General features: G+C 47.9%; 1 pseudogene; it reads left to right on the forward strand.

Moving 5' to 3' along the window:
• Positions 1-1,414: 1,414 nt before the first annotated feature.
• LOC112916795 (NADH dehydrogenase [ubiquinone] 1 alpha subcomplex subunit 1 pseudogene) lies at positions 1,415-2,700 on the forward strand (annotated as a pseudogene).
• Positions 2,701-6,411: the final 3,711 nt, after the last annotated feature.

Below are 6,411 nucleotides of genomic sequence, written 5' to 3' on the forward strand. Positions count from 1 at the left end.
TCTTGCCATTTATAACACCATGGATAAACCTAGAGGGTATTATGCTGAGCGAAATATGTCAGAGAAAAACAGATATTGTAGGATTTCATTTATATGTAGGATTTCATTTATATTATGCTGAGCGAAATATGTCAGAGAAAAACAGATATTGTAGGATTTCATTTATTTTTCATTTATATATATTTATTTGTTCTAAAAAACAAAACAAATGTACAAATGAAACAAACTGGAAACAGATTCAGAAGCCAGAAACAAACTGGTGGTTACCAGGGAGGGGACGATTTGGCGGATGAGTGAAGGGGATTCAGAGGCACCAAACTTTCAGTTATAAAATAAGTCCTAAGGAAAATTATAATGTACAGCATAGGGAATATAGCCAATAATATTATAAAAACCTTGACAGAGTTTTATGGGAATCATTTTTTGGTGTGTAAAAATATCAAATCACTGATATATACCTGAAACTAATAGGAAACTACATATCATTTATACTTTAAATAAATGAATAGAAAAACAAAATCAGAGAACTTGCACTTCTTGATTTCAAAACTTACTACAAAGCTACAGTAATCCAAATGGTATGGTACTGGCATATGAATAGACACATAGGTCGACAAAACAGAACTGAGAGTCCAGAAATAAACCCACACATCTATGGCCAATTGACTTTTGACAAGACTGCCAAATCCGTTCAGTGGGGAAAATATAATCTCTTCCATAAATGGTGCTGGGACAAGTAGATTTCCACAGGCAAAAGAACAAAGTTGAACCTCTACTTTATACCATATGCAGAAATTAACTCAAAATGGATCAATGACTTTAATATAAAAGCTAAAACCATAAAATCCTTAGAAGAAAACACAGACATAAACCTTCATGATGTCGTATTTGGCAACAGATTATTGGATTTGACAACAAAGGCATAAACAACAAAAGAGAAATATGGTTAGATTGGACTTCATCAAAATTAAAAACTTTTGTGCATTGAAGGACATAATTTTTTTTAAGATTTTATTTTTAAGCAATCTCTACACCCAACGTGGGGTTTGAACTCAACCCAGATCAAGAGCCACATGCTCCACCGACTGAGTCAGCCCCAGGGGCCCCAAAGGCATGATTAAGAAAGTAAAAAGACAACCAAGAGAATAAGAGAAAATATTTAACAAATCACATATATGATAAGGATTTAATAACCAGAATATATAAACTACTCCAACTCAACAACAAAAAGGCAAACTCAGTTTAAAAATGTACAAAGTGTCGGGGATCCCTGGGTGGCTCAGTGGTTTAGTGCCTGCCTTCAGCCCAGGGCCTGATCCTGGAGTCCGCGGATTAAGTCCCACATCAGGCTTCTTGCATGGAGCCTGCTTCTCACTCTGCCTGTGCCTTTGGTTCTCTCTCTCTCTCTCTCTCTCTCTGTCTATCATGAATAAATAAATAACATCTTTTTTTAAAAAAATGTACAAAAGGTCTGAATAGACATTTCTCAAAAAAAGATATACAAATGGCCACTAAGCACCTGAAAAGATGTTCACCATCATTAGTTAGGGAAATGCAAATCAAAACCACAGTGACAAAGGGTTTGGCCTTGGCAACCACAGCCTGGCCCAATGTGGTTCGAGATGCTACCCGGGATCGACGTCATGGCCATGTGCTTGCTCATCCCCAGCATAGCGACTGCACATATCTACAGATTCACTAATGGGGGCAAGGAAAAAAGATTTGCCAATTACTCATGTCAGTGGAGTTTGATGGAAAGTGGTGCGTCTGTGGAGTTAATCGTTACCATGTGTCAAGGGGTTTGGAGAATATCGATCAAAGAAGCATTTTCCTGATTGATGAAAAATAACTCGGTTATGCTCATCTACCCCTTCTGGAAGGTTATGCACTGTATTAATGTACTGCATAATAAAACCAACAAAAAAAGTAAAAACCAAACCAAACAAGAACCACAGTGACATGCTACTTCATCCCCAAGTGTTAGAAACGATGTACTGACATTTGAACTCTTGTGTACCGCTGATGGGAAGGTAAAATGAGGCAGCTGCTGTGGAAAACAGTTTGGTGATCCCTCAAAATGCGAAGCATGAAGTTACCATATGACTCAGCAAATTCCAGTCCGAGGCATAAATCCAAAAGAATTGAAAACAGAGGCTCAAACGGATACTTGTACACCACTGTTCCTTGAGGCATTATTCGCAATAGCTAAAACGTGGGCCCCCCCGAGATGTCCATCAGCAGATGTCTAGAGGAAGAAAGCGTGGTCTCTACACGCCGTGGAATATCATGCAGCCGTACAAAGGGATGAAGCGCTGGCACAGGCTACGGCGTGACCGGGCCTCAGGCACACGGTGCTAATTGAAACAGACACCAGAGGACAGACACTGTGTGCTTCCCCTCAGCTGGGGCGCCCCGCCCAGGAAAGTCCTGAGAGACAAAGTAGAATGGTGGTCACCGGGGCTGGGGGTGGGGGGGCAGTGGGGAGCTATTGTTAATGGGGACAGAGTTTCCGTTTGAGGTGATGAAGACACTTTGGAAATAGATAAGGCGATGGTTGCACCACGTTGTGAAAGTGCTGAAAGCCACTGAGGTGTGTACACTTTTTTTTTTTTTTAAATAAGAACGATAGAGGGGCACTTGGGGCTCAGTGAAGCTACCTCTGCCTCAGGGCATGATCTCAGGGTCCTGAGATGGAGTCCCCCCACCCCCACCCCCACCCCCACCCCCGCATGGGGCTCCTGCTTCTCCCTCTGCCTGTGTCTCTGCCTCTCTCTCTATGTCTCTCATGAATAAATGAATAAAATCTTAAAAAAAAAAAAAAGATGGAGAGAAACATATGTGGGTTATAGTCTCATCACAGATCATCAGGAACATAATGGGATGAACCACGGGGTTCACCGACTGTCCCAGAGCCTCATTCCTCACCTTGTGGGACGTGGTGTTCCCGAGTGGAGGGCCCTCTCCTCGGCCGTGGAGGCGCCCCTGCGATCCATACGACGAGGGTGACGGTGAGCCTTGGGCTCTGCGGGGACGGGTCCGGGGCGCCAACAGCATGGCAGCTGGAGACATTCCTCAGCAAAACAGAAAGGCCACGCCCGGTCTGGCCAATCCAGAGCTGCTGGCCACGGGTGTGCTTTGGGGCAGCAGGTGTCTCTCAGGGAGGCGGTATCCTCCAGGCATAAAATATTCACCCTTTCAGAGGAGCAACAGCAACAAAAGAAACCACAGTCTATTAATTGACTAGTAAGAAAGAAACACTCTTACACACACACACACACACACACACGCACACACAGAGCCTTGCCCAAAAGAGACAACACTTACAGGCACTAGCAATGACTCCCCGCTCCCGAAGGAGCAGCCCTTTGGCTTGCTTACAGTCCAGAGCCCCTCGTCTCTTTCTCCACTGACACAAACACCCTGGCTGCCATCAGGGACTCCTTGGAGTTTTAAGGTAGCTCACCCGAAGCTAGGCAGTGTCCACCCTGGTAGTATCAGGACTTCATCATGGCAAGAAAGAGACTCGAGCTAGCTCAAATGAGAAAATGCAGTGGATGGGGACGATGAGGGGCTCCAGGAGTCAGGGGCTGTGGGGGGCCAGGCCTGCTCCAGGGGGTGCTGGGACAGCAGGAAGTACAGCCTGGCTTGGCGGAGGGGGCCGTCTGTCCCATGTGTCAGCTGGCTCTGCCGACCCTTCTTCCTGCTTTACTCATTGTAGATGCCACCCCTGAGGAGGGCCTTCAAACCAGGATTAGGTCACATCCCGTTCTGTGACCAGCCCAGGGCGAGGAGAGCAAGGTTCTTCTGCCCAGACTTCCCCGGTGGAGGGTGGCGCATAAGATCATTCTCTCACTGATACCAAACCCCCTGGGGAAAAGTCATCCCCAAAAGGGAACAGATGAGGCACAGCCTAAGGGTCTAAAGCCTCATACGTATGTGAAATCCGTGCCCCTCCTGGATGAACGTCCAAACCCCACTGGACTAAGAATCAAGGGTCAGGACCCACACAAGGCTTTGTAAACATTTCCTCTCTACAAATCTTTGGGGTATGTCTGTGCATCTGGAGTGGCTGGTGCCTGATAGAAAATTCATGGGCTTTTAATTTTGGCAGCACAGCCTAAGCTCCCTCTGCTTTCCCACAAATAAAATGATGACCCCACTGCCCTCCTCTCAAGATCTTGGCCACTCTGACTGCAGACCCTCCAGAAAGCAGCTCTAGGCCTCTCAGTCGGGGTGTTGGGAGATGTGTCCCCAGGGCAAATGTGCAGAGGGACACCCCCTCTCCGCCCCCTGCCCCGGGATAGACTCTGAAGTCTGGTGACACCACACCCTTCTTCCCATGCAGCTGATCATTGGGACATAGGACTCTCCTGCAATGAGTGACAAGAGCGACCTGTTCCTGATCTCAGCAATCTGCAACATTGGTACTGGTGCCAGGTCACAGGCAGGGCGGGAGGCCAAGAGGAGGGGCAGGGTCCAGCCGGCAGAGGAGGACGCAGGGGACCAGGGTGGGTGGGTGTGGGAAGCAGGCCAGGGTCAGGCCAGGCCGGCGATCTGGAGAGGGAAAAGAAGTAGGCTGACTCCATGCCAGGCCTGTCACCAGCGGAAACATGCCAACCCTAGGACATTTCCCATTTAACAGATGAGAAAGCGGGCAGGGCACTTATCTGCCCTAAGGCGGGACATGCAGCTGGTGAGCTGAAGGGCCAGGGACTCAGCCCCAGTCACTCCTGGTCAGATGGAACCAGCAAGGAGGATGCAATGCGGCTGGGTGGGAGATTAGCTTACGGTGGAGAGGCCTTCCTGGGAATTTGGAATGGCCACTAGGTATTGCTGCCCCCGGGGAGAGGAGGGTAGCTTCAGGGCCCTGAGTATCTCATCTTCCTACCTCCTTCTACAATTACTGAATGTCAACCACTTCAAAGTGACATTTGAACTTTGACCCCATGGCAGCAGGTGTCACCTCAGTGAACTCTGCAGAGGTGATTAGACTAGAAAGCCAGTTCACAGCTTGACACAGTTCCTCAGGCTGGACGGTGGCTCTCACAGTGCTTTCACATGAGCAAGAAAGTTTGTCCACGTGGACTGGACCTCAGGAAATTTTTTTTTTTTTAAGATTTTACTTATTTATTCATGAGAGACACAGAGAGAGAGAGAGAGAGAGAGGCAGAGACACAGGCAGAGGGAGAAGCAGGCTTCATGCAGGGAGCCTCAGGAAAGTTTCTGATAAGGCCTACATGGCCAGTGTTCAATGCCACCCCTTCCACCATAGACTTGCTTTTTTGGGTTCCTGGACCCAAACCCGGTGTATTGGTGGGGGCGGGGGGGGGGGGCGTGGCAAGGTGCTTCCTACACAACACCAAGCAATTCTCAGACAACACCAGGATGTTCCACAAGATTCCCCCTTACACACACACACACACACACACACACACACACACAAACACACACGCAAGCACACGCTCCAGATGTGGAGGCAGGGCTGGGAGCCTCCATGCTCTCTCCAGGTGTACCAATCAACCCATTTCCACCCCCTGGGAAACCCTCTGAACCCGGTCCTCTTGGGAATTTTATGAAAGCTTCATTATATAGCCATGATTGATTAAATTGTTGGCCATCAGCGATTGATTCAAACTCCAGCCCCTCTCCCCTCCTTGGAGGGGGCGCAGAGACACCAAGAGCTCCAACTCTCTGATCACCTGGTTGGTTCTCCTGGCAACCAGCCCCTTTTGTTGGGTTACCTAATGGCTTTCCAGTAGACCTTTTTTTTTCAGTAGATATCTTATTAACATAACAAAGACACCTTTGTCACTCTTATCTTGGGAAATTCCATGGGTTTAGAGCTCTATGTCAGGAATAGGGTCTAAGAGGAAAATATATTTATTACAAATCACAACAGCACCCCCCTCCCAGCAAGTCCCCTGCCCTCCAGCTGTGCCCACCCAGTGGGTGAAGGCAGGCAGGGAATGGTAGGCCTCGGCCTAGGATTGGTCCTGCTGCCCCTTGCCAGCACCTGAGTCAGGAGTGGGACCATCTGAGCCTGTCTTCTGCAGAAACACTCACTGCAATTTGCAGAGAATATTTTACTGTGTTCTCCAAACGGGCCTGGATTCCTGTTTTCTCTTGTGCATGGATGCTCCCCTTTCCCCCTGATAACTGAGGTCATGCAAAGATGAAGGTAATTCTGAATGATGTGGTACAGGATCTGAGGCCAGATTGGAGTAGACCAACATCTCTTAAAGTTCAATCCGTATCTCCTCTCTTGCCTTCTCAACCCAGAGTCTAAAACAAGAACTGAATTAGAACAAAAAAGTTGGGGGCATCTGGGTGGCTCAGTGGTTAAGCATCTGCCTTTGGCTCAGAGTGTGATCCTGAGGTCCTGGGATCGAGTTCCGCATCAGGCTCCCCTCA

This window comes from Vulpes vulpes, chromosome 8 (assembly GCF_048418805.1).
Source record: "Vulpes vulpes isolate BD-2025 chromosome 8, VulVul3, whole genome shotgun sequence".
NCBI classification, from domain to species: domain Eukaryota; kingdom Metazoa; phylum Chordata; class Mammalia; order Carnivora; family Canidae; genus Vulpes; species Vulpes vulpes.